The 27,555-nt window shown below is 50.5% G+C and overlaps 1 protein-coding gene and 1 long non-coding RNA gene across 2 annotated transcripts in view; one reads left to right on the forward strand and one right to left on the reverse strand.

The window, feature by feature from the left end:
* The window catches only part of LOC120393123 (zinc finger protein RFP-like), a 209,827-nt gene that overhangs the window by 16,142 nt on the left and 166,130 nt on the right, over positions 1 to 27,555 (reverse strand). The gene's annotated exons all lie outside the window — the stretch shown is intronic.
* LOC120393138 overlaps positions 12,060 to 27,555 on the forward strand; it is a 124,241-nt gene continuing 108,745 nt past the window's right edge. The window contains exon 1 of the long non-coding RNA XR_005591919.1: positions 12,060 to 12,144. This is a non-coding gene — a long non-coding RNA (uncharacterized LOC120393138). The remainder of the gene's footprint in view (positions 12,145 to 27,555) is intronic.

Consider the following 27,555-nt stretch of genomic DNA (forward strand, 5'->3'; position numbering starts at 1 on the left):
CAGCCCCCTAATCATTTTTGTTGCCCTCCACTGGATTTTCCAATTTTTCCACATCCTTCTTGCAATGTGGGGCCCAAAACTGCACGTAGTACTCTAGATGAGGCCTCACCAATGTTGAACAGAGGAGAATGATCATGTCCCTCGATCTGCTGGCAATGCCCCTACCTATACAGCCCAAAATGCTGTTAGCCTTCTTGACAAAGGCCAGAGGAGGGAGTGTTAGTGCCTGTGCGGACTTCTGGGAAGTGCATGGGGTGGAAGGGGATGCTGGGATGCTCTGGAACCACTCCTTCAAAGCCAGTCAGGACTCTGGGGGAGCCTCCTCTCTGAGCAGACTGTCTCCAGGGCAAGAAGCTTACACCTTCCTGGGTCTGACCTCGGAGCATTCAGCATGCCCTTCCACACCATGCACTTTCCACAGCGAGTGTGCCCAGGCAGGTCCTGGGGCAACCAGAGGTCCGTGCACCCCAACTCCGCAGTCAGATGTGACTCTCAGTCAGACTGTAAAACAGAAGGTTTATTAGATGACGGGAACACTGTTTAAACAGAGCCTGTTGGTATAGAAAACAGAACCCCTCTGTCAGGTCCATCTTGCGGGTTGGGGAGCCCAGAACCAAGTTCTGAGTCTCTCCCCATTTCCCCAGCCAGCTCCAAACTGACACTCCCTCCTCTGGCCTCTGTGTCTCTTCCGGACAAGGAGGCCACCTGATCTCTTTGTCCCCAACACCTTCAGTTGGCATCTTGCAGGGGAAACTGAGGCACCCACACAGTATTCAGAGAAAATATTAAGAACATTGCCACTTCATCACAACAGGTGCAACAAAATATAATACTGTATATTGAAGTAGGCAAGTGATGCTTCTGACTTTCCACTTTTAATTGACCCTTGTAATCTTGTGGCGCTGACGCGTTGTAGCTTCATTTTATATCGGCTTACAGGGCGGGAGCGGTGGGGCACCACCATTTTGGGCCCCACCAAAAATTATACAAACCTGCCGCCTATGGGAGCAAGAGGCACTACAAGCTGAGAGTGAGAAGGCGTCCTGCTGGAGGACTGAGGAGTACAAGCATTATCAGACACCCGGGGAAAGGTCCTGCGGTGAGGATAAAGAAGGTGTTTGGAGGAGGCCATGGGGAAGTAACCCAGGGAGGTGTAGCTGTCATGCAGCTGTTACAGGAGGCACTATAGACAGCTGCAATCCACAGGGCCCTGAGCTGGAACCCGGAGTAGAGGGTGGGCCCAGGTTCCCCCCAAACCTCCCAACTCCTGATCCAACACAGGAGGTTCCACCAGAGGGGAAGGTCTCTGGGCTGTTCCCCGACGCACACGGTGGATCAGCAGAAACTGCGGGGATTGTTCTTACTCTTTTTTCCCCATGCTGGCCAGTGATGAAGTTATCTGAGCGAACGTCAGATTTGAGCCACGAAAGTGGCCAAACTGAGGGCTACTGTGAATCTCTGAGGTGAGCAAAATCTGCCAATAAGTGCAGGACTCACCAAGGTAGAGGAGGAACTTTGTCACAGTCTCCAAAACACGACTTCAGCCTACCCTGCATCAGCCAGATCTAGGGTCCTAATTTTTTTAAATTGATTTAAAGTAAAACAACAGGTTGACGCTCAGTCAACCCATGAAACTCTTTGCCAAGGGACGTTGTGAACAGCAAGCCTATAGGAGGGCTCAAAAAATAACTGGAGAAATTGATGAAGGAAAGGTCCATCAATGGCTATTAGCCAGTCTGGGCAGGAATGGTATCCTTAGCCTCTGTTTGTCAGAAGCTGGAAATGGTCAATGGGAGACGGATCGCTTGATGAATACCTGTTCTGTTCATTCCCTCTGGAGAACCTGCCATTGGCCATTGTCAGAAGACAGGTTGCTTGTGCCTCTGTGAATTTTCCAAGGTTGGAAGTGAGATGGAGAGTATATGAGAATTTATGAAAGAGTGATCTAGAAGCATTCCACAGTGTTGCAAATCATGGCTTTGTGGGCAGACAGAAAGCAAAGTGGGGGAGTCTTTCCCCCACTCCAGGCAATACAATTAGCCTCTGTTTCCTTCCATTGGAAGACACTTGAACACCTGCTGGGCCAAGACTGCTGACTGGGACTGCGGGTGCTACAAGTGTCCAGCAGTGGGCCAGAAGGATGAGGACTGTGCAGGAGGTTTGCCAATAGGGGCAAAGAGAAGCCACAAGCGCCTTGCTTTCAAAAGAGCCAAGGAGGAGAAGGACACAATCCACAAAGAGAGACTGCTCTAGAGGTTTCTGGATGAAGAGAGGCGGAGCAGACAGCGGGACTGATTGCTCAGGGAAGAATGCTGGATATGTGGGCCTGCAGGGTGATTCATCCAGCTCAGTTACATTGCCTGCACCAATTCATGTGCCAGCTGCAATGTCTGCAGGTGGACAGGTACATGCAGACAGGACAGTGGAATGGTGTCCTCGGTCCTGGTTCACAATGGTTGGAGGGTGGAGTTTCCAGCAGGGCCGGTGAACAAAATTGCTAAATCGCAATCCCGCTCCCATGTGGTACCTCAATTTCCCACTCTCTAAAGTGGGGATAATCCTGACCGACATTCAGAAAGTGGTTGATCTTCTCTCTTTCTTCCCAAGTCCCTGCCCTCCTTGCCCAACCCCGGCCTCTGTCCTGTTCCCCAAATGTCCATGCCCATGTTAGTGCCTGTCTCATCCCCACCCCCAACCTGCAAGGTCTCATACACAGTCTCCTCCCAGCAAAGGGAAGCTGCTCCCAGATCTGGAGCTGCATTTGCATGTCCTGAGTGCTGTCCTGCACCATGTTCACCACGTGCAGGTAGGTCATCAACCTCCATCTCTGTACCAGGTGCAGGATGAGCTGGTTCCTGATCCCTCAGGCACCTGGAGATGCTGAAATAGGGCTGGGATTGGCGGAGCAGGAGAACACCCCATGAGGTTAAGAAATGGCAGTGAGTTCCTTTTCCCTCCCTGGGAGATTATGTTGTCCCTCTGTGGGGAATCCCTTCCTGGCAGATGCTGTGCTTTCGTTCCTGGACACTGCCAGGAGGCCCAGCTTCCATCCCTAGCAGCTTGGCTGTTCCATCCCCTACTGCGAACCTAAACTGCCTTGAAATGACTATCCAAGCCCCTCCCAGGCCTGCTCCCTTTGGGGGTCTCTCTCCTGGCTGAGCACAGGCTGTCCTTATATCACCCAACAGGCCTGGATCCTAGGTAATAGGTTCAGTTGAGCTGCAACCCCTTTCATGGCCATCTCATCCTGGGACAGCCTGAAACTGGAAACCTGTGGGCTAATAGTAACTGTTTCTATGAAAGGTGCTGAAGACACAGTGGAAGAGGAAATCCTTTGGACTGGATTTAAATTATTCCAAAGGAAAGTGAAAGTGAGAAAATGTCCAGCATTATCCTCCTAGCAAAAGAAAAAGTTTAAGGTCCAAAAGGACCATTATGTCCATCTTCTGTATAACATCAGAGGGGTAGCCGTGTTAGTCTGGTTCTGTAAAAGCAGCAAAGAATCCTGTGGAACCTTATAGACTAACAGACGTTTTGCAGCATGAGCTTTCGTGGGTGAATACCCACTTCTTCGGATGCAAGGCACCCACGAAAGCTCATGCTGCAAAACGTCTGTTAGTCTATAAGGTGCCACAGGATTCTTTGCTGCTTCTGTATAACACAGGCCCTAGAACGTCACCGAGTGCTTCCTCCAGAAAACCTAGGACATGTGACTGAGCCAGAGCACATCTTCTGGAAAGACATCTACATGCATTTGAGCCAGCTGGTAAGAAAAAAATCTTTCTTCTACGGTGACGTGAAGTTAAAGAACATGGAGAAGAAGAAAACCTCTACTTGGGTTGTTACTGGAGCTGAAGCAGAAAGGGCAGGATAAACACGGCTAGGGGCCAGGAATGACTATCAGCAGATCTGCCATTTTCTATTCCTGGCTTTTTGATCATGAGCGAATTTCTTTGCTTCTGTGTCCCTCAGTTTCGACAACTATGAGATAAAGCTAATCAAGGTTATGGTTTTTTCCCTCCTATTTTGCAAGGTGGGAAACTTAGATACATTTGGGGCCTGTCTATGCTACTGGTCTGGAGTGTCTTTGTAAGCTGATGACCCCTGCCTCTTGTTTAGAACCTATGGATAACACAAGCTCCTAAGTTTGTTCTGTGCATAGCCCCTATGGAACAGCTGGGCTGGGCAGCCTTCTCTCGCTGAACTGTGTGGAGCAAGTTCTGGGCACTAGGGATATGAAGAGGCTCTCAAGGATTAATTCTTGAAAATAAATATCAATGAACTGTAACACAATATAAAATCACTGCTGCAAACACTGGTGGGTGATAAAATATTAGCAGAGTGGTAATTAATGCTGAGGACAGGGCAGTGACACAGAGCAATCAGATCCCTTGATAAGCCGCACCCATTCAAAGAAAACAAGTTGGGAAATAACCAAATGAAAGGTCCTATACCTAGCAGCAAAGCATGCAGGCCTCACCTACAGAATGGGGACGTGTATCCAGGAAAGCACTAACTGAAGAGGATTTAGAGGCCATGCTGGGCAAGCCATTCAACATGAGCAACCAGTGTGATGCTGTGGTGACCATGTAGGAAAAGAGCAGTGAATAGCATAGGGAGGTGACTCACCATCAGTAAGACTGATCCTGGAATAATGCATCCAGTTTTGGCGTCCACCTTTGAAAAAGATTTTGAAATATTGGAGATGGGGCAGCAAATGCAATGAAAGGTTTTGAGGGCTAGAGAAAAATGCCTGCCAGTGAGCTATTGAAAGAGCTCAGCTTGTTTAGATTATCAAAAAGATCAGGAGGTGACATCATTGAAGTGTTGAAGTGACTTCATGGAGAGAAAATATCAGGTATTAAAGGGCTCATTAATCTAGCAGAGAAAAGCATAACAAAACCCAGTGGCTGGAAACTCAAAAGAGACCAATTCATATTAGAAATAGGGCACAAATATTCAACAGTGAGGATGAATCACCAAAGGAACAAACTAGAAAGGGAAGTGGTGGCAATTTCCCATTTCTTGATGTCTTCTAATGACAACTAGATGCCTTTCTGGAAAGTGTTTAGTGAAAAACTAGCTACCATGCTATACAGAAAGCATGTGATATGCAGGATGTCAGATTACATGCTCTAATTGTCTCTTCTGTCCATAAAGTCTGCTAATTTATGAAAACTGAGTCTAGCATGGGGAAGAGCATCTCATGTTCTACTGTGTAGTCGGTGTCATCCCCACAATGAAGAGTCATTGAGTGGGGTGATCCAGGGGAAGCAGGTCAACTTTCCAATGTGGCTGGACAGGGGCAGGACATCAGCACTGCAGGGGAGCGGTGGGTGTGGCAATGACATCACAAGGGCCTTTGGCAGGACCTCAGCCTATTGGACAAAGGTGGTGGGGAGGTGATGATCTCACAGAGGGATCTTGACATCAGCCAGGCAGGACAGGGGTGCAGGACAGGGGCAACTTTGGAGATCCCTGTGGCTTTGCTTCAGCACGTCTCCTTCCCGAGGTCTCTCCTTGAGGACTGAGAGAGAATTCACTTTCATGTACATGAGCGCAAGGAGGACCCTCTTTGGAGTTTTCTCCTTTTCTTGATTTTGATGGAAAACAGACATCCCTGTATAGAAGGTAAGAGCCTCTGAGAGGTTTGGAACCTGTTCAGTCTGATTCATCAGGGTCCGGCTGATTTTTAGGAAAGGGAAACACTAGATTGTGGGAGCAGCATTTTATTTCCGACCTAGGACTTTGTCCCTTAGAATCACTGGGGACATTGGGGTTTCTCTTTTTTGTTTTCCCTTTTCCTGTCTCTCCCTCCTTTCTCTTTACCTCTTGCATCTTTGTCCCTTCTCCGTGCTCTCCTTTCACCACCAGGACCTGTCTGTGCATGTGGAGTGTGTGCGGGAGGGGTGGAGGATGGGGGGAGTGGGGGTTCCACTCCAACTCTCATTGCGGGAGGCCCTCCCAAAGACATGTGGCTGGAATAGTGCTCTAAGAGTGATTCCCTCCGGTGATGACCTGGGACAGCTGGTGAGAACTCTCAGCTTTCTGATTCTCAGAGTCTCAATGCTGATTGGGTGACCATGGGGCTATTGTGAGGGAGGAGACTCAGGTCCTTGTTACTCTCTTTTAAGACCAAGGAAATAAGCCATAACTAAACATGTGTTTGATTGCTCTTGTTGATTTTCTCCATTCATTGCGTAATTCATGATTCTCTCTCTAGTGGGCTAGTTCTTCTAAAATACTTACTGAATAATTAGGTTTTAATAAAGCCATATGCAAACCCATGCTTCCAGTACCAAAGGAGTCAGGTGGCACCTTCAGAATGGGGGACAGTCCGCTGGAAAGTAGTGACCCTGAAAAGGGTTTTGGGACCATAGTGGACGAGCTGCTCAACATAATCTGTCAATTTGAAACTGTGGTAAAAAAGGTTAAAGCCATTCTTGGATGGATAGAGTAGTGAGTATGGTAAGGGAAGTGATCCAGCATTGGTGAGACTGATATTGGAATGTTGAATCCAGTTCTTGTGTCCACATTTTAAATATTATGTTTAAAAAATTGGAGAGGGTACAGAAAAGATTCATAACTGAGTGATGGGGATGATGCCTTACAATGAGACATTGAAAAAGCTCAATCTGTTTAATATGTACAAAAGAAGAAATGAGAGGTGAGTTGCTTGAGTTCATGGAGAGAAAATGTTGAGTATAAAAGGGCTCTTTTATCTAGCAGAGACAGGCATGACAAGACCCCATGGATGGAAGCAGAAATCAGAAAAAGTATAATGACAGTAAGACCCAAATTTGTAAGAGGGTGATTCATCATTGGAACAAACTACCAAGAGAAATGATGGCTTCTCCGTCTCTTGAGATCTTCTAATAAAGACTAGATGCCTTTCTGGAAAATGTTTGAGTAAAAGAAAAACCCAGCTCTTCTGACCTACAGGAGGCCTTAGGATATGCAGGGGATCAGTTTAAATGCTCTAATGGTTCCTTCTGGCCATAAAGTCTACTAACTTATGAAAAGCTGATTGCGGCCTGGGGAAGAGCCTCTTGTGTTCTACTGTGCAGTCGGTGTCATCCCACAATGAAGAGTCATTGAGTGGGGTGATCCAGGGGAAGCAGCTCAAACATCCAGTGTGGCTGGACAGGGGCAGGACATCAGCACTGCAGGGGAGGGCTGGGCGTGGCAGTGACATCACAAAGGCCTTTGGCAGGACCTCAGCCTATTGGACAAAGGTGGTGGGGAGGCGATGATCTCACAGAGAGATCTTGACATCAGCCGGGCAGGACAAGGGTGCAGGACAGAGGCAACCTTGGAGATCCCTGTGGCTTTGCTTCAGCACGTCTCCTTCTCGAGGTCTCTCCTTGAGGACTGAGAGAGAATTCACTTTCATGTACGTGAGCGCAAGGAGGACCCTCTTTGGAGTTTTCTCCTTTTCTTGATTTTGATGGAAAACAGACATCCCTGTATAGAAGGTAAGAGCCTCTGAGAGGTTTGGAACCTGTTCAGTCTGATCCATCAGGGTCCGGCTGATTTTTAGGAAAGGGAAACACTAGACTGTGGGGGCAACATTTTATTTCTGACCTAGGACTTTGTCCCTTAGAATTACTGGAGACATTGGGGTTTCTCCTTTTTGTTTTCCCTTTTCCTCTGTCCCTCCTACCTTTCTCTTCTTGCTTCCTTTGTCCTTTTTCTCTGCTCTCCTCCCACCACCAGGAGCTCTGTGTGTGCAGAGGGCCTGGGGCAGGGGGGGCCGAGGCCCTCACAGAGAGGTGAGATGGGAATAGTGCTGTGAGAGTGATCCCCTCGGTGGTGACCTGCACCATTCTTTGGGCTATTTGATGAGAACCCTTAGCCTCCCACCCCTCAAAGTCTCAACCTTGATTGGCTGAGGAGGGGGATATTGACAGGGAGGAAACTCTGGTCTTTGTTGTTCTCTTTTATGACCAAGCAAATAAGTCGCAACCAGTGATATGTTTGACCAGTGTTGATGCTGCTCTCCATTCATTGTCTCAGAGCAGTTTACGATCCTCTCTAACATCCCAATTCTTCTAAAATACTTGCTGAATAATTCCTATGAACAATTGTTGGTCTGTAGCTCATTTGAGAGCAACTCTGCTACTGACTGGCTGCATCAGCTAAGCCAAGTCACTGCTCCTTTCTCAGCCTTAGTTTCTCCTTCTGTCAAGTACAAATAACAATCCTCTCCCACCCTACCTCACGATGGGTGGATGATGGGGATCCATTGTCACTGGTAGCAGTGCAGAATAGGATGTGTCCTATCACATTGAGCCATATCAGATTATGACATAATATTCTATTTTATTTGTATTTTATTCTTTTGAAATTGTAAGAGCAGCAACTCCTTAGCTCAGACTGAAGCATCTCATCTAACTTTCTAGATCACAGTGTCTCCTCTTTGTGTACAACGAGACAGTTTAATGCACTATGACAAACAGGAGATGCTCTTGTTTTGCAAACAAATATTTGTTTGCAAAGAATTTTCATCCTACTTGTTATGATTTCAAGAAACAAAGTGGTTTAGTCTGAATGGATTTTCTGACAGAAAAGGGTTTCCATAAAAATTTTCACCCCTTATTTCCTGGGCTCTATTTTTGCCTCCGTGGGGGTTGTTGTCTGTTAGTTAGAACAGGAGTCAGGACTGTTGGCTTCTCTTTCTGGCTCTGTCACCGCTTTGCTGTGTGACACCTTGGGTAGGTGCAATGGGAATAGGGTCAAATCTCTAACTCCAGGCAGAAGAGGGCCTGGGTGAGAAGGGATGATCAAGCTGTCTGCGAAGGAGAAAGGGACGTTTCCAGGTGGTGAACGTCATGAATTCTAAACTTTTCTAAAATGGCTGGTGTAGAGAAACAAGAAAGAGTTGGGGCCAAACTTTGTCTTTTTTAAAGCTCATTCAGGGATGTGAATCCCAGAGAGCCATAGAGAAAGGGAGCAACTTGCCCAGTCCCACAGATCAATAGGCAGCAATGGAAGCAGGAGTGATGCTCCCTCTCAAAGGCAGGGGGATCAAACATTAGGGCCGGGTTGCAATTGCCAGCTGTGGGAGGGAGTGTGCAGCACTGGTTAGTGAAGGGGTCCATCCATAGCTCTGACACTCGGTGTGACCCTGAGCCGGTAGCTGAGGCCCGTTTGCCATCAGTAGCGTGGGGGTCCTGTGGCTACAGCCCAGGGGCGTTGGGAGGCTCCAGGAAGGTGTGTAAAGTGCTGGGATGTCAGGATCCTGGCGCCGTTGTCACCTCCACACTAGGGCAGTGTTCTGCACCTTGCTGCTGCTGGCTGACTTTCTCCCTCCCTTGGCAATAAGACAGACTCTTGTTTTCACAGCCAGTCGATCGCTCTAGTGTCATCACCCTGCCTGCTGGCTGGGCAGGGTAACTCCTCAGGTCACCACCCTCTCCAGCCTGCCTTGGGCTTGGAGAGTGAGGAGGAGGCGGAAGTGCCCAGCCTTCTGGCAAACAAATCCAGCTCCCGGCGCAGGCGCAAAGCTGGGAGAGGCCCTGACCAAGGCCAGATGGAGCTGGCTCAGGATGCGGTTTCGCAGACAGGACCCAGCCCAAGAGAGGTGCCGGGCAGGGAAGCTCTGGGGCTTGTTGTGTGGGCAGCAGCGGCCCCAGGAGCCAAGCCCTCATTCCCAGCAGGAGGCATCGCCCTGCCCAGCCACTGAAGAACTTCCAGCCCCCTCAGGCCAGGAGGTGGAAGATCCCTGTCCCAGCACCAGCAGCTCAGCATGGGACAGCAGCAGCGCCTGGGACTCTGGCAGCAGCGACGCCAATGGACGCTGCTGCTTTGTTCCAGGTGAGGAGCCAGGCTGGGCTCGGGGAGGGGTGAGGACGGGGATGTGAACCCCCTGAGCCCAAAAACTCTCCCAGTGATATGTGAGGGTGTCCCCAGCCCAGGTGTCTGGCCTGAGCCACGTGAACCGCACTGACACCAGCAGCAGTCACACAGCTGCCCCTGCAGCAAGGGGAACTGGGAGTGGGGGCATCAAGAGCTGCTGCCACTTTGTCCCTTGGTGCTCCGGGGTGGGGGAGTCGGCACCTCCCATGGAGTCCTGGACAGTGGAGGGGGGGCTCTCGGCTATGGGCTTCTGAAGCTGTTGGAGGCTGAAGGCATCCCTGAGAGGGAGGTGTGGGGCCCGATCTCCCCTGGGTGCCTGCGGTGGTAAGGGGGGGTCTTTAATCCTGCTCTCCCCACCACGCCCCTGTCCTTCCCACAAGTGGCAGCAGGCATCACCCTGTTCCCTTCTCTCCCTGTGCAGAGACCCCCAGGGATTCAGAGGAGGAGGAATGGCTGGACATGTCCACAGATGAAGCTGCTCTCAAGATCATCAGAGAGCAGCTCCAGTGCAGAGAAAAGGTACAAATGTTCCCCACCTGGGCTGGAACCAAGATTGTCCTGTTCCTTCCCAGCATCCCCACCCCCTGCCGAGGGGCTTGTCCCTGATGATCCACCACCCCTAATGGGGCCCTTTTACATCCATGATGTGGGACCCCCAAGATGGGGGTGTTTGTCCCATAACAGCCGAGGTCTCCTCCCCCCACAGGCACTGTCCCAGTTCCTGATCCTGCTTGTGTAGGAGTCCTGGGGGATTTGGACACTAGGCAGGTCCCCACAATCCCCCATTGAGGCCTGAGCCCTGGAGCTGGTGTGGGTGGGGCAGGAAGGTCCCTAGCTAACAGGTTCTCTCTCGCTATACCCCAGTCCTGGAGGGTACAGGATGAGGGGAAGCAGCTCATGTTGCTGCAGGCCATCTACCCCGCGTGTCTTGCTGGGCAGGACAGAGGGCAGGACATGCTGGAGCCGCGCTGCTGCAAAGTGGTTGTGATGGAGAGGATTGTGGTGAGTGAGACATGTCATCTGGAGGGAGGAGAGAGACATGGGATTGGCAGGGGTATCGCCACGCTAATGGGTGGGGGCTGGGTGGTGTTGGAGGAGGCAGGGGCAGCTCCAGGCCCCAGCATGCCAAGCACATGCTTGGGGTGGCAAGCCACAGGGGGCACTCTGCCGGCTCCGTGAGGGCAGCAGGCAGGCTGCCCTCCGCGGCTTGCCTGCGGAGGGTCCGCTTGTCCTGCGGCTTTGGCGGACCTCCTGCAGGCACGTGCTTGGGGTGGCAAAATTCCTAGAGCCGCCCCTGGGAGGAGGTAGCAGAGGGCAGGGATTGCTGGGGCTGAAGGAGAAATTGTGAGATTGGGCAGTGGGGGAATTGTGGGGCTGGAGGGCAGCTGAGACTGGGGGACAAAGAATCACATGGTCTCAGCTTGGTAGTTGGGATGGTGCTGAATGGGGGCTGTTTTGATAGGGAGGAGGAAAGAAGGGGATTCGGACTGAGCTGGGCAGGAATCCTGGAAGGGGGACAAATTTGATGGGCAGGAAGAAATGGGAGGAGCAGGAGGTAGTGGGGGATCCTGCTGGCCATGTGGGGCACTGGCTGTGTAATCTCCTCATTGGGAGGGGTCAGTAGGGCCCGAATCTCTCACGCTCCTTTGTCTCCTTCGCGTCTCACAGGAGCTCATTGAGGAGCTTCCTAAAGACTCTCCACCCAGCGCCATCCTCACCAACTCCCTGGTTGCAGTGGGCAACTGCAGGTACCGAGACAGCCCCTGCCCGCCTTGCTACCCTAACCCCAGTGCTGTTCAGGCCCAGGGCTGGGAGTCACTGTCCCTCCCACTCCCAGGTCACCTCCCAGGAGTGGATCCTCTGGCAGAGCTGGTGGGGCGGGAAGGTTCACTCTCTCCTGGCTGGGCTGTTCTTTTCACTCCACTAACATTGCAGGGGCCTTGGGCAGGGGCTCACTCCCGGGCTCAGATACAGGAGGGGCAGCAGGCTCCAGGGAACAGGCGCTATTCCTGTCCTGCCACTGTCTGTCTGTGACACCTTGGCCTTGTCATTCCCTAGCTCAGTGCCTCAGTTTCCATTCTCGCCAGCCTGTGCCTATATCCCTGTGGTTTCGTGTCCGTGTTGGCGACAGTCCCACCCCCGTACTGCACAGTCTAATACCAGCTCCTCTCTCTTAACAGCACCATGAAACCTGCCCTTGAGCCAGACCTAGAGACCCACCTCTTGCGAGCTGCCCTTCGCTCCATCTTCACCCTGGGCACGGAGAAGGACACCATCAACATCCAGGTACATCCTCCTCCTCCATCCTCCTCCTCTTCCAGAGTGGTCCTTGTTTCCTGCTCCCTTGATTTGCTGGAGATCCAGATTTAGGGGTAGGGTAGGCAGAGATGGAACAAGCTGCAGGGTTGGATCCTTCTCTCCAGAGGATTACCCCTCCCTGGGGGATTCTTTCTTTCTTTCTTTCTTTCTTTCTTTCTTTCTTTCTTTCTTTCTTTCTTTCTTTCTTTCTTTCTTTCATATGCCCCGTTTTGCCCAGCAGCCCAGCTTCCATCCATAGCTACTTGACTGTTTCATACTCTTCTGCCTACAAGGCTCTCTGCAGAGACCTGCTAAGCTCATGGATCAAAGATCCAGGTGTCATCAATCCTTGCTAATTGCCTGTAGTGGGATGTGAAGGAGAGAGGCCAGGATATATGTTTGGGAGTCTCACCAGTGCTTCCCAGAGACCCCTCTTCCCATCCTGTGACAGGTGTAGGCCCAGTTTCCCTAACTCTGACCCATGCTTTGCAGGCTCTGCACAAAGTCATGCCAGAGCTCCTGGATGCCGTGCTGGGGAACCTGCTGGCAGAGTCCCCAGACACAGACAGGCTCCACTACATCTTGGAGGTGAACCCCATAAGGAGGGGTGGGAATTAATTTTACCTTAACTCCTTTTGGGGACTGGTAAGGAGAAACTGGAAGATCCATTTTCTACTTTGTCCTCCTAGCTGGGTCCCCAGTGGGGCGTCCTTGGCTGGGGAGGTCAATGCAACGTAGTGCTTTCTTGAGGGACAGAAGAAGGAGCTGGGACTTCAAGCCAGAGTTCTGCCTGGTTCCACAGGGCTCCTGGCTGACTTGGGGAGTGAGAATCTGAAAACCCACCTCCCTAAGACACACACCCCATGAGATTCTGGAGCTGGTTCTCAGAGAAGAGGCACACGCTCCTTCCTAGAGAAACAGGAGGACCCCAGGGAATCAGCCCTTCTCTCTGATGTGATCTGAAGTTCCTGGGGGGATTGTGCTCTCAGTGACTCCCTACATCCCACCAAGGATTTTAGTAGCAGGGAAGGGTGAGGGTTCAGTTTCCTTTCTGGTGAACTGTTCAGGAATCAGGAGTTCTGGGAGGATGGGACCAGCCCCGACACCGAACCTTGTCCCAATCTAGAGAGACCCTGACAAGTTTTGACCTGCAGGATACAAGCTGCATCCTGGGGGAAAGAATCCCCTTCTAAAGCTCTGTGATCAATGACTCAGCTATTCCCCCCTGTGCATAATGTCTTGGGCCCCTGGGACTGGGGGTGGTGGGGGTCATTTGCAAAGCACCACCCGCCCATTGATCCTGACCTGCCTCCTTTCCCCACAACATGTCAACCTCTGGATCGTGTCCAGGGTGTCCCAGGAGAGAGCCAGGGCCATTAGGAGCAGCATGGCCCTGCTCAGATATGCAGTCACCCTCCCTGAGTTTGACGTAAGTGACCTCTGACCCCAGCTTGCAGCTTCCTGACTCCAGGCGTAGGCGGGCTGGCTCCAACGGGCTGTAGGATCTGCTGCTGCAGGGGCTGTGGGTTCGGAGTGTTCCTCATGGGGAGGCAGAGTCAGAGCAGGTAATGAGATAGGCTTGAGTCAAGTTCTTCTTGTCCTGGTTAAGTGTTGTCCCTGGGCCTTTAAGGGGACCATGCTCCAGCCCCTGCTTGGCATCCCAAAGCAGCTCCTGGCTCCCTTGGCAGCAGAGCAAATGAAGGGTCTATCTAAGGCTCCTCTCCCCCAGCATCTCCTGCAGAGGGGCTAAGGGGAAGGAGCCTTCTGGCCCAGGGGGGACAGGGAGCTGACAGGAAAATGCTGATGGAGTCCCCTCTCCTCTCCCTTCCATTAGATCTCAGCAGAGTTCCCTAGGATGGGTCACCACGTGGTACAGCTGGCTCTGTTTGTCAGTGACCCAGACAAGGACATCAGCCAGCAGGCCAGGAAGGGGACTTACCAGCTGTACCAGCTGCTGCTCCAACAGAGGGGTAAGGAACCCGCTGGGACACGGAACCCAGTAGGGGACTGAGAGTGACCCCAGGTGGATAATGGGACCCCAGACAATTTCTCTCAGCCTGACCCCAGCTGGAGGACAAGTATCTCTCTGCCTCTGTTCTCAATTCCACTATGCAGACACCAATGGGATTGAAAAGACACAGAAAGTGCAACCAGAATGATCAAAGTGTGTGTGTCTCTCTCTCTCTTCCAGGGCTGACTATACACGAGGCAGAAGATCTGTGGTGCCACGACTGGCACCAGGACAGCAGGCTCCTGGGCTATAAGAACACAGCCAGGGTGGGGGAGGTAAGGACACTTGTGGCAGGGCATGACCCAGCTCAGGGAGTGGGGCTGGCTGGGGTCCCTGCAGTGGATGCCTCCTGGAGACAGGACAAGAGCCCACTCCTTATTTCCAGCTCAGAGTTCCTCATCCAGCACCCAGTGGGACAGGCTGGTGCTAAAGGTCCCACATTGGAACCTCGCTAGTTGCTGTGATTTGAGTGTCTTACATGCCGCCATTGCTACGTGGCTAAGCAGAATCCCTGGGTGGCTGAGTTAATAGATGATTATGGCTCTGGGTGTCTCTCTGCTCCTTGTCCCCCTGGCTGATCCCCAAGTGTCTGAGATATCAGAGGGGTAGCCGTGTTAATCTGGTTCTGTCTTATTTTAGTGAAGTCCGTTTGTATGGAAGTTTGGTTATTGATGAGAGTCTCCAGGTTGGAGAGCTCTTTTTTGATGTTTTCCTATTTGCTGTATAGGATGCTGCTTTGATAGAGTATGGCATAATCTCTCACTGTGGTCTGTGTAGTATGTAGATAGCAGTGGAGCCCCAGAGAGAGCAGAAGAACTTTTTTCTCTGGGAAGACCTCTTTGGACTTTCAGTGTGTGACAAGCTGAGCCCCAGAAGCATGGACTAAAGGTGGTGAGCCGGCCAGAGGGTTGAATTACCAGGCAGAGAGACTGCCATGGTGCTGGAGTGACCATTGATGGAGGACCAGAGGGCACCTAACAATGAGTAGATTCATTGATTATTGGCATAGTCAGCAGGACTGAATTCCCTCCGTCATCTGTGAGGGCTCATGGAAGTCGTGGTTACTGAAAGGAAGGTCCGTCCCCCCAAGTGGGATTTCCCATTTGAGTTCCAGGGACTGGTTAAGCAGCCAAAGCAGGGCTCAAGTTTCTCCAACAGCTCCTAGAAACCCAACAGAAGCAGAAGGAAGTGCAGGCAGAGCCACAGATGCAGCTGGTAATCTTGAGGGAGCAACAGCAATACCTGTGAGAGATCCTGCAAAGGGAAATCAACCTGCTATGCCCATGGACAAAAAGAGCAGACTTGGAGAGCATGCTGGGGCTGTGCTGGGAAGGTTAGCTCAGGAAAGCAGGGCATGAGAAAGTGTACAAGCATAGCCTAATGCCAAGATGGGAACAAAAGTTCTTTGGTTTGGGTGCAGAGAAGCAGGACATATCGAAAGACCCGGCCTGCCTAGGAAATTCCTGAGTGGCAAAAGGAGGGGCCAGGGCCCCAAGAAAGTAGAAAGAAAGCAGAAGGTGTCCTCTTGGACAAACACACATGAGGCAGGCTAGGTGGAGATGGCAGGGATGGCCATGGACCTTGCAGACCCTCCTCCAACACACCTGTCGGGTGCTGCAGGGAGGTGAAGGATGAAATGGTTGGCACAGAGATGAATCAGGCACAAGAGTTGAGCAGTGGTGTGTGCTCAGACACTGATGGAAAAGGTTTTGGGGGATGCAGCAGCAGTAGAAAAAAGGCTACAGAAGAAGCTAGTGGCTTCAGAACAAGGCTCTGCAAGCAGTTGTTAATGAGAATGAGTAGCTGCAGGAAGAGAAGGATGCCTCTGAGTTCTGGTGAGTACGAGGCTGTACGAGTGCACAGCCAGTGACAGCGACAAGATGGGGAGGGATGAAGATTGGACAAGAGTAGAACTTGCCCCCGGGTTGGGCCAGATTTTAAGGAGGAGAGTATTTCACAGGGTGCTTGGCCTGTGGCTGCAAAGCCTGGAATTAGGCCAAACTGATGACCAAGTGAGCCCCACCTGAGAGGAAACAAGGGAAAACAGCAGCAAAAGTACAGAAGCAGCCCTAGCTGTTCAGTATACGGCCTTGAGCCAAAACCTGGAGTCCAGGGTAGGGCTGGGTTCTCCCACCGTCCGTAAGGAAGGGGACATAGAAGACCATGGAAACCCAAGAAGGGCAGATCAAGCCAAAATCAGGCTGAGGAAGAGCTCCCCACGAGGGTGGAAGGCCTAGTTTCTGTTCAAGACATTTTTGGACTTTGTTTGGAAGGAGCGTGACCCAGGAAGGAGTGGACCAAAGGACAGTCAACTGGCTGGATGGCTGAGTTCCCAGCCAACAAACTGCAAGAGTGACTATCAACGGGGTTGCTAGCCCAGCTAGAAAGAGTGAACTCTGGTACAAAGCTGCTTCCATTATGGAAACAGCCTGGTATTGGAGCGTGGGTGGGGAGACCAGGGAGATGGGAGGGGTTACTGAGGCTGGGGTGGGGAAGAAGCTGTGGGGCTGGGAGGGGAAGGACATGGCCCAGCTTGTGGGAGGGATCCTGCTGGCTGTGTCTGGAGCACTGTGTAGCCTCTTCTTTGGGAAGTTCACATGGGTCAGTGGGGCCTGAATCTCTCCTGCTCCTTTGTTCTCTTTGGGCTTCACAGGAGATGTCTGGTGACCTGCCCGTGGACTCTGTGCCCAGCACCACTCACAAATTATTCGCTACCTTCAAAGAAACAGGGCACAGCTCAGCCTGTTAGGTAGGCTGGAGACTCACACTTCACTCAAACATACAACACTGAGGTGCTTTGGGAAGCATAGTGACAACGAAGAGATTTAAGTGATACTAAGCAAGAGAGAGACAAATTTCAAACAGACAAAGAAAACAAAACACACTTTTAGTGCCTAAAACTGAATCTTAAGAGTCACAATCTTGGCCTTAGCAGTTTCCAGACTAACATCTCAGCTTTCCTAACAGACCTTATTTGATGTCCCTGTACGGTACAAAAATTCTCTGTCGAATCCGCCGCTTTGATTGCTTTGCCTTTCGGTTTCAGACCCTCTGTTCTACTTCTGGGGTGCCTGGACCCTGATTGTAACATCTCTCTTCCAGTCTCTGGCCCAGCCTCTTACACAGATGTATGCTGCAGCCAGCCCAGTTCAGAGGGCAGTGGGGACAGATGATCTCATCCCGTCAAACCAAGCACCATGGGTCCCATTGAGGCTTAGATGGAAGATCCCATGCATCTCCTGGAGGTGAGAACCGTTTGCTCTTCTGGGCACTTGAGGCTATTGCAACAAAGAGGGGGCTCCTGTTACATAGCCTAGTTGTCATCATGACTTTGCTTTTTAATTCTCAGAGGATGTATCCGGGATCCTGGAGACTGTTTCCTGCAGGAGGTTTGAGCGGGGAGAGATCAGTCACTGTCATGACCCATGGGTCATTAACCCAGGTCTGCAGGGTTCATGGGAGCAGCCACACTCCAGCAAGCCACCTGGAAACCTACTAAAAACTGCTTACCTAGGACTTACAAAGTCCAGACCCAGTTTGAGGTTCCATCCCTGAGGCCTATTGGCAGAGTCCCAGAGCAGCTAATCAGCCCCTGGGACCTCCTTAAACCAAGAGCAGGAACGAGAAGCTGTCTGAACACCCGAGCTCCCCTGTCTTCTGGACCATGTGTTAGCTGTTCCTGCTCCCACTCCCCAGGCTTGATTTCCTGGCATCCTGACTTGCTGTGACTCATCTGATTTGAGGGTCTGAACACAATTTGGTCTTTTGCTTCTGCTCTTCCAGTATCCTGACCCAGCTGACTCTCGACTCCTGTCTTCTGAGTGTGGACTCTGCCTCTGACCACTAGTCTGGCTGCCCATGACCCGGCAGCATGGTAAGGAGGCCGGGAGGTTGGAGAAGGGGCATGGGGTCCCAAGGGACAATCTGGGGACAGGGAGCAGGGTAGATTGGATAGGTCAGGGGCTGTGGAGGGAGCCTGTCAGGGGGCGAGGGTATGGAGATGGGTCGGGGCAGTCAAGGGACAGGGAGCGGGGTGGGGGGTGGTTGGATGGGGCGGAGGTTCGGGAGGGTAATCAGGGACAGGGAAGAGGTAGGGTTAGATCTGTTGGGGGTTCTGTGGGGGCAGTCAGGGGACAGGGAGCGGTTGGATAGGTGTGGGAGTCCCGGGGGTCTGTTGGGGGCAAGGGTGTGGATAGGGTTTGGGGCAGTCAGGGGACAGGTAGGGGTAGAGTTCTAGGGGGCAGTTAGGTGGGGGTCTATGGAGGGGGTAGTCAGGGACAAGGAGAAGAGAGGCTTAGATAGGAGGTGGGGTCCCGTGGGGCAGTTAGGGGCAGGGGTCCTGGGAGGGGGCGATCAGGGGACAAGGAGCAGGATGAGGGGTTGGATGGGTTGGGGGTTCTGTGGGGGGCAGTCAGGGGGCGGGAAGTGGGAGGGTGTGGATAGGGGGCAGGATTACCACTCCCCCCACCCCATGGAGTGTCCTCTTTTTTGAAAGTTCAAATATGGTAACCCTCCCTATAGGCCAAGCCTCCACTCCAGACAGCTCAGGCTAACCTCCCCCTGGCTGCTTGGCCTGCCTGCAGAGACAGAGGACTCAGGTATTTCCATCAGGCTGCTCAGTTGCAAATGCAGCACCCAAAGAAGTGAAGAATGGAAGTAAAAGAGCAAAGCTGGACCATCCGCTGAGCTGCTGCAATCAAGTGAGCAGAGCCTAGGAGAGAAGAGGGAAACCTCAAAGGTGGCTGGTGGCTATAGGGAGCCTGGGGAGGAGAAATAAATAGTTAATGAGGAATCCTACCGGCTTTGTCTTGTGTGGTGAAGGGTTTCAAATGGGTCTATTTACTATCACATTAAACTTTAAAACAGCTGGGTATGACTGAAGGGCAGGTCTATAAAGGTAAGAGGTCACTCTAGAAGCTTCAAGTCTCAGATTCTGTCCCTATTGCCTGCTTCGACCAGCTGATCTCAACCCAACACATCCCTCAGGTGGGAGCAGTGGGGAGCTCTTTTTCTGGATTAGACACCAGAATACGGACAGGATATATGTGGCCAAGGAACTCGAGAGGCCTGGGGGTCACTTGCAGAGTTGCCTGTTAATGCAGCTCTTATGGGGGAGCACGGTAGGGCACTGTGCACTCAGGGGCACCATTTCAAATGTTGGTGGTGGCGGGGAGGGTAATTTAACCATGATTCCAGGGGCTATTTCAGCACCTGAAAACTCTAGTGTTTTGGCAGATAACTTAGCAATTAGCTGACAGGAGCCCTGTATTTAATTCCTTTATAAAAGAAAGAAAATTAAATCAGTATTAGACCCACTGCGCTGTAATACTAACGTGGTCTGACATCTTGTGGAAAATCACTTTAGGGACACTGCTTACAATGTTAATGTATATTCTTACTTTGTTACTAACTCTGGAGAGAGAGAGAGACCCTGCCAGGACTCCTGGGTTCTATCCCAGCTCTAGGAGGGGAATGGGGTCTCGTGGGTTACAGTGGGGGGCAGATACAGCTCGGTTATATATAAGAACATCAGAGTGGTCAGATCAATGGTCCGTATAGTCCAGTATCCTGTCTTCAAACAGTACCAATACTGGGTGCTTCAGAGGGAATGAACAAAACACGCAATCACCAAGTTGTCCAATCCTAGCTTCTGGCAAACAGAGGCGAGGGACATGCAGGACATGGTGTTCCATCCCTGCCCATCCTGGCTAATAGCCATTGAGGGACCTATTCTCCAGGAATTTCTCTAGTTCTTTGAACCCTCTTACAGTTTGGGCCTTCACAACATCCCCTGGCAAAGAGTATCATGGCTTGATTGTGAGGAAATACCTTCTTTTGCTTGTTTTAAATCTGCTGCCTATTAATTTCATTGGATCACCCTTAGTTCTTCTCTTATATGAATAACTAACATTTCCTAATTACTTTCTCCACACAATTCATGATTTCACAGACGTCTATCATATCCCCCCTTAGTCATATCTTTTCCAATATGAAAAGTCCCAGTCTTTTTAATCTCTCCTCATACAGAAGCTATTCCATACGCCTAATCATTTCTGTTGCCCTTCTCTGTACTTTTTTGACATAGGGTGACCAGATCTTCACGCAGTATTCAAGATGTGGGTGTACCATGGATTTATAGAGGGACAATGTGGTATTTTCTGACTTATTATCTATCCCTTTCCTAATAATTCCCAACATGTTGTTCGGGTTTTTTATTACCACTGCACATTAAGCAGGTGTTTTCACAGAACTATCCAAAATGACTCCAAGATCCCTTTCTTGGTGGCTAACAGCTAATTTAGATCCTGTCATTTTGTATGTATAATTGGGATTATATTTTGCCATTTGCATGACTTCGTATTTATCAACACTGAATTTCATTGGCCATTGTGTTGCCCAGTCACACATTTTTGTGAGATCCCTTTGTAACTCTTTGCAGTCAGTTTTGGACTTTATCTTGTGTAATTTCATATCATCTGCAAGTATTGCCACCTCACTCTTTATCCCTTTTCCAGATCATTGCTGAATATGCTGAACAGCAGTGGTCCCAGTACAGACCTTTGGGAGACTACACTATTCACCTCTCTCCATTCTGAAAACAGACTATTTATTCCTACCCTTTGTTTCTTATCTTTTAACTGGTGTGTCTGGCAATGCTTTCAGGATCAGCCAATGATCCTTAATGTAACTGAATGACAAGCCTTTTGTTATCTTGATCCCCCTGCCTCTGTTTATAAACAAACTCCCAGGCTCAAAGGGGGAAGCTGGGAGCAGCACAGACAGAACTTATCACATTCCACACTCAAGCTGTGCTGAAGCTAGGAGCTTCATCTGGGCCCAGGGCATGCGCTGTGAGCAGACCTCTGGTCCGAAACACGGAGGGGAGCAAGAGCCCTCTCCTGCTCCCCCCCAAACAGTGCCCCTATGTGGAGTAGGCAGGAGCCACATGTCTCCTAACCTGCACATCCTGAGGATCCAGAGACCTCTCTCCAGATCTCAGAGCTTCTAAAGAGCCAGATGGCCTCTCTCCCTCCACCTCTTGCCAGGTCTACCCACAAGTGAGCTTTCCTGTTCCCTTTTAAATCCTCCCCCCAGTCTGCTTCCCCTGCCCCCAGGTGTGCTGGGGTGGGGCCATCTGAGGCCAGAGCAGCTCCTTAACCCCTTGTTGCCCTGTTACAAGAGGTAAGAAATAAGGTCCTGACTTTCCCAACTGCTCGGAGGAATCCTCTCAGAGCAATCAGTGTAGGGCTTTGTGCCTCCCTACAAACTGATCACTTTACATGGTGTGTCAAGAAGCTGCACACCCTTTGGCAGCTTTGTTTAGAGCAACATTAACTGCCACAGAGATTTCTGCTCTCAATGCGTCAGCCTTAGGGTGACCAGATAGCAACTGTGAAAAAACGGGATGGGGGTGGGGGTAATTGGCGCCTATATAAGAAGAAGTCCCCAAAACGGGACTGTCCCTATAAAAACAGGGACAGGGACATCTGGTCACCCTAGCCAGCCCTGAGGGAAGGATTCTGTGGAAAACGGGAGTTTCCTTTGCTCTAATCTGGGCTCTGCAGTTCTGATGCTGCAAAGCTGATATGGAAGGCTGGAGGGTTCCTGGAGAACATGCTGCAGCACCAGCAATCCCATGCTGCCATGGCCATGGGGATAGGGGTAGCAAGTTGTATGGGCCCGTGATATCTGGGCTCCAGTAATCTTGAGGGCCTGGGGTCCCGGATCCACCAATGTTTGGGGCCGGGTCTCTCTCTTGGCCCTGCCTGCTGCCCCCATGTGCCTCCCCCGGCCCCCACTTGCTGCCCCCACACACCTCCCCTGAGTGTCCCCTGGCTCCCACTTGCTGGTTCTGCGCACCTCCCCCTGGGCCAGAGCATCCCTGTCTCTCTCATGAAGCTCCATGCTGCTTTCCTGCATCAACTGCCACCGCAGGGTCCTAGTGCCCCCCCAGTTCACTACTGCCATGGCAGACTGACCCGGAGCCTGCCCTTCCTTCTCAGCCTCTTTCATTTTCTGGCGGGACACTCCCCCCGCACAGGAGACCCCCCCACCCCACCTGCAGTCACTGCTCCTGCCCCACACTGGCAATATAATTAATATAGTCTCTGTTTCCTTCCATTGTAAACTGTGAATTGGATTTTTAATTAAGATCACCGGTGAGGCTTCTCCCCCTCCATGACACCCACCACGGGGGAGATAGACCTGGGCCCCCCTGCGGCTCGATTAGAACTGACACCCCTGGAGAGGAAAGGCCCCATGCCCCATTCCTTACCCCACTGAGCCAACCATTGTCCCTCCCTGGGGCTGGATTGCAGCCAGTGCCCCCTAGAGGGGATAGGCCCTGTGCTCCTTTCCCCGTCCTGAGCCTGCCAGTCCCCTCCAGCTTGGGCTGGAAGGGAGCTGTGCCACAGGCTGTGCCCTCCCTTTATGGCTCTGTGTCTCCAGCTGTTCCCAGGGCCAGGCCCGGGTGCTGATGCTGAAGGGGAAGGATCTGAACGTCACACTTGACTACGGGCCCCAGGCTGAGGAGCTGCTGGCCAAGGCTGTGAAGCTAGACCCAGCGGTGATGAGGCCTGGAACCAGCTGGGCGAGCTGAGGGGGCTGAACTGAGGGCAGAAGAGGTGTGGGTGGGGAGGCAGAAGGTCAGGCTGAGGTGCTGACCCTGGCTCCGTGTCTTCCCCCACAGTGGAAGAACAAGGTCTCGCTGCAGAACCTGTCCATGGTTCTGCGGCAGCTGCGAGCCGAGAGCGCAGAGCAGCATGCCCAGAAGGTCATGGACAGCCTCCAGCAGGCCAAGCTGGCTGTCCAGATGGACATGTGGGACAGCCACTCATGGTGTGAGTGACAGCCCCTTTCCCTTCCCTACGCAACACTCCCGCCCACTCCCTGCCCCAAGGGACACTGGGACCCCACGTGGTGCCACCTGGGCAGGGCACAGGCTTCCCAGCATGCTCTGCAACTTCCTGTCCTTCACCTGGGTCTGAGGGGAGGCAGACACAGAGCCAGGGTCAGCACCTCAGCCTGACCTTCTGCCTCCCCACCCAGACCTCTTCTGCCCTCAGTTCAGGCCCAGGGTTCCCTGGAAAGGCAGACGTGGAGTTCTGAGTAAGGAAACTGCCGGCTGCTGTTTGTTTGTACCATGTTCAGGGCACAGAAATGTGTGGACATTGTTTGTAACTAATAAAGATTGCACCAAAGGAATACCTGACTCCTATAATCAATTTCTCCTGCCAATGGAAGAACCTAGCAAGGCCCCAAACACTGGCTAACTGCTGAGGTCAAAGGAGCAATGGTACAACCCGAGTCAGAATCTAGACCTGTGTCGGCAAATGCATTGGTGGGAAACATTTGTGGGGAGCTCCAGCAGCAAAGAGCCCGTGCAGAGGAGCAGATTGCTGCTAACTGTGGACTTAAGCATATCCAGCTTTGTGTGCTGAGCAGTCCCCATTGTCCCTTCTCTCAGGCCTGACACTCCTCTGCCCAGAGTCAGACAAAGCCCAAACTGGCTCGTATTTCCCCTCAGCAGAACTGGTCCACACAGTGATTATGGGGTCAGTATTGGGCCAAGGAGAAAGACCACATCGAGGACTGGTGACATCACCATTATCACCTGACATTGCAGAGACTGGCCTAGGGAGTGTGGGGAGGGTCGGTGATGATTATCAGACAAATTCTGTGTCTGGGCGTGTCCATCCGTCTCCTTATCCTCTTCTCCCAGGTTCTGTCTGCAGAGGGAAAGGTTTGCCCAGTAGCGAAGGTGCTAAGTTACCCTGAGCAAACCCAGGTTCCGTTCCCTGATCTATGTGAAGTCAGGTAAGTCACTTATTCTGTCTGGGCCTGAATTTCCCCTCTTCTAAAATGCGGGAAACAGCCCTTCCCCATCTCACAGCAGAAGAAGCACTGTGTGCATGTGGTGGGGGGGAGGTACATGGGGTCATGTGTCCCCCAGATTTAATGCTTGGTTTGTAATAACCATGTTCACACAGACTGAGCATGTTTAGCAACATCAGCTGAAGGTGCAGCCCTCACTCTGCGGCCCCCCCCCCCACCATTGGCAGGTCTGGGTTGTCTCTGCACAGCAGTATGACGATGCTAAGGCCATTGGTGTTTGTGAGGTGCTCAGACAGTGCAGTGATGGGTGCCCGATAAGGACCTGCAATCGCTAGAAGTGAAGCTGTTTCCTGTCACATCAACTCACAAAAACATGTCATTGGGATTGTCACAAACTTTCCTGATTTCACACTGACTCCTTCACTAGCTGGTGTTCCTCTTAACACCCCAGCTCCTGGAATCCTGTGATTAACTGACAATCTCAGCTCTCACTTTAACAAAGGTCAGTTTCTTGCTCTCATGGTTGAGAAGAAAAAGTTGAGAACTTGGCAGCTCAGAAACAAACAAACACTCCAGAATGTAATTTTTTAGAAGAAAACCCTCGTGTTTCCTTCAGCCAACCTCAAGATTTTGGATGACGTGGTGCTGACTGTACTGCCTTTGCAGTGATCAGTTTGTTTTCAGGCCTCTTGTCTCCAGCAAAGGCTCTAAGGACCTTCATATAAAAATGAACATTCTAATTTATCTCTTTACTTCACCCCTAATCCAGGGGTTCTGTGCTTATGTCATAAACAGATAGTTAAGGGTTAAGGTCTCTTTTACCTGGAAAGGGTTAACAAGCTCAGTAACCTGAGGAACACCTGACCGGAGGACCAATCAAGGGACAGGATAATTTCAAATCTCTGTGGAGGGAAGTCTTTGTCTGTGTTCTTTGCTGGGTCTTTTGTTCTCTCTTTGGATCTAAGAGTGGCCAGATGCATTTCCAGGCTATCCAAGTTTCCTGAAGTATTTTCTTCTATTCAGTATAGTGAGTATTAGAAAGGCAGATTAGTCTCATAATTAATTTCTACATTTGCAATTGTGTGTTTGCTGGAGAAATATCTTTATTTCTGTTTGCTGTTACTTTGATTATTCTGAGAAAAGGAGGGTTGGGGGGAAGTCTCTCCAGTTTTATAAGTTAGACCCTTTAATTTTTTCCATCCTGGTGTTACAGAGATAGTGTACTTTCTTTCTTTCTTTTAATAAAATCTTTTCTTTTTTAGAACCTAATTGATTTCTTCCCTTGTTTGGAATCTCAGGGGAAGGAAGGGGGGAAAGGGAATCCCTCTTTGTTTGATTCAAGGAGTTTGAATCAAGGTATCTCTCCCAACGACTAGGGGAGGGGGAAGAAGGTGGGGTGGGAATGGATTATTTCCCTTTGTGTTAAGATCCAAGGAAGTTGGGATCTGTGTTCCCCAGGGAAAGTTTGGGGGAACAGGAAGTGTGCTAGACACTGGAATTTCTAGCTGGTGGCAGTGTACCATAGCCGAACTAGGATTTAAGTTTAGAGGAGTCCATGCAGGTCCCCATCTTGTGGACGCTAAAGTTCAAAGTGAGGAATAAACCTATGACAGCCCATTTGCTGCTTGGGCCCACAGCCCAGCTCCATGTGCATTCCCACACCTTGCCCTCTCTGTCTACTTCCCTTTCTAGTAACTCTGCTGTTTTAAATAAATGATGGCACTAAATTAAGGGGCTCTCCAGGGGTAGCAGATAGAGATTTAAGGCCTGAGTTCTCAGTGGCACAGGATTGCCAATCCCAAACTTTAGAAAATCATGAGTCAGGACCTCCAAAATGACGCAACTGCCTTTTATGAGACATAAAAATAAAAAAGATAATAAATGGTGAGGTCTTTCAATTTGCCTTCTGGCTTCTCAGCCCTTTAGGTTGCGCTTAGACCTTTTTATAGTTTTTCTCTGTAACCAAGAAACGTCCTTTGTTTAGGAAACAAAAGCAAAGTGTCTCACCTCGTCACATGCTTCCAGGAGCTGGGGCTTTAACAAACACACCAAATATCAGGCAAAACCAAAATCAGGCTCTGAAGTGTCCCTAGCCTCTGTTTGCCAGAAGCTGGGAATGGGTGACAAGGGATGGATCACTTGATGATTCCCTGTTCTGTTCATTCCCTCTGAAACACTTGGCATTGGCCACTGTCAGAAGACAGGATACTGGGCTAGATGGACTATTGGTCTGACCCAGTATGGCCGTTCTTATGTTCATGAGACTCATTATAAAATCCTGAATGTTGGCAACGCTTTTGATACTGCGTCTCCTTTACACTGAGGAAGAGCTGCCTTAGCATATGTCAGAATCAGGCCTTTGAAACATTGATTCCAGTTTAACCAAGTTTTTGGCCTGTGAATTGAATATCCCCAGACTCGGAAGGATTAGATTTTATCAGTAGATGTCATAGAATCATAGAATCTCAGGGTTGGAAGGGACCTCCGGAGGTCATCTAGTCCAACCCCCTGCTCAAAGCAGGACCAAACCCAACTAAATCATCCCAGCCAGGGCTTTGTCAAGCCTGACCTAAAAAACCTCCAAGGAAGGAGATTCCACCACCTCCCTAGGTAACCCATTCCAGTTCTTCACCACCCTACAAGTGAAAAAGTTTTTCCTAATGTCCAACCTAAACCTCCCCCTCTGCAACTTGAGACCATTACTCCTTGTTCTGTCATCTTCTACCACTGAGAACAGTCTAGATCCATCCTCTTTGGAACCCCCTTTCTGGTAGTTGAAAGCAGCTATCAAATCCCCCCTCATTCTTCTCTTCTGCAGGCTAAACAATCCCAGTTCCCTCAGCCTCTCCTCATAAGTCATGTGCTCCAGCCCCCTAAAATCATTTTTGTTGCCCTCCGCTGGACTCTCTCCAATTTATCCACATCCTTCTTGTAGTGTGGGGCCCAAAACTGGACACAGTACTCCAAATGAGGCCTCACCAGTGCTGAATAGAGGGGAATGATCACATCCCTCGATCTGCTGGAAATGCCCCTTCTTCGCAACAAGGGCACACTGTTGACTCATATTCAGCTTTTCGTCAGTAAATGTTGATTTAACTTTGCGCACACAAACTGATGAAAAAATATTTCCATTGATAAGAACTGAAATTGACAAATAGGAACAGTAAGAAAAATGCTGCTTGAGAACTTACTAGAGTGTAATTTAAGGATATTTACTTCGCATGTTTTGACATGAGATGTTGACAATTTGTGTTTTAACACTTACACTTTTTAACTTTTTGAATTTCTGTGTCTACTGTCCTAAAATAATTATTGTCTCACTAAAATATTGTCTGATCCCCCCGCAAATTTCCCACAACTGTGAACAATAATATTGATAAAAACTGAAACTTTGAACGTTTAAATGGATAAATACAAAAAAATCTTACAAATAAATATTAATCTTATCTGTCAAAATTACATATTAAATCAAATGTAGTCAGCCGAGCCTAAATATAATTCCTTAGACACGCAGTTCTGTCAGCTCATCAGGATAAGGGGAAGCTGATGTCCAT

This window comes from Mauremys reevesii, unplaced genomic scaffold (genome assembly GCF_016161935.1).
Source record: "Mauremys reevesii isolate NIE-2019 unplaced genomic scaffold, ASM1616193v1 Contig15, whole genome shotgun sequence".
NCBI lineage: Eukaryota > Metazoa > Chordata > Testudines > Geoemydidae > Mauremys > Mauremys reevesii.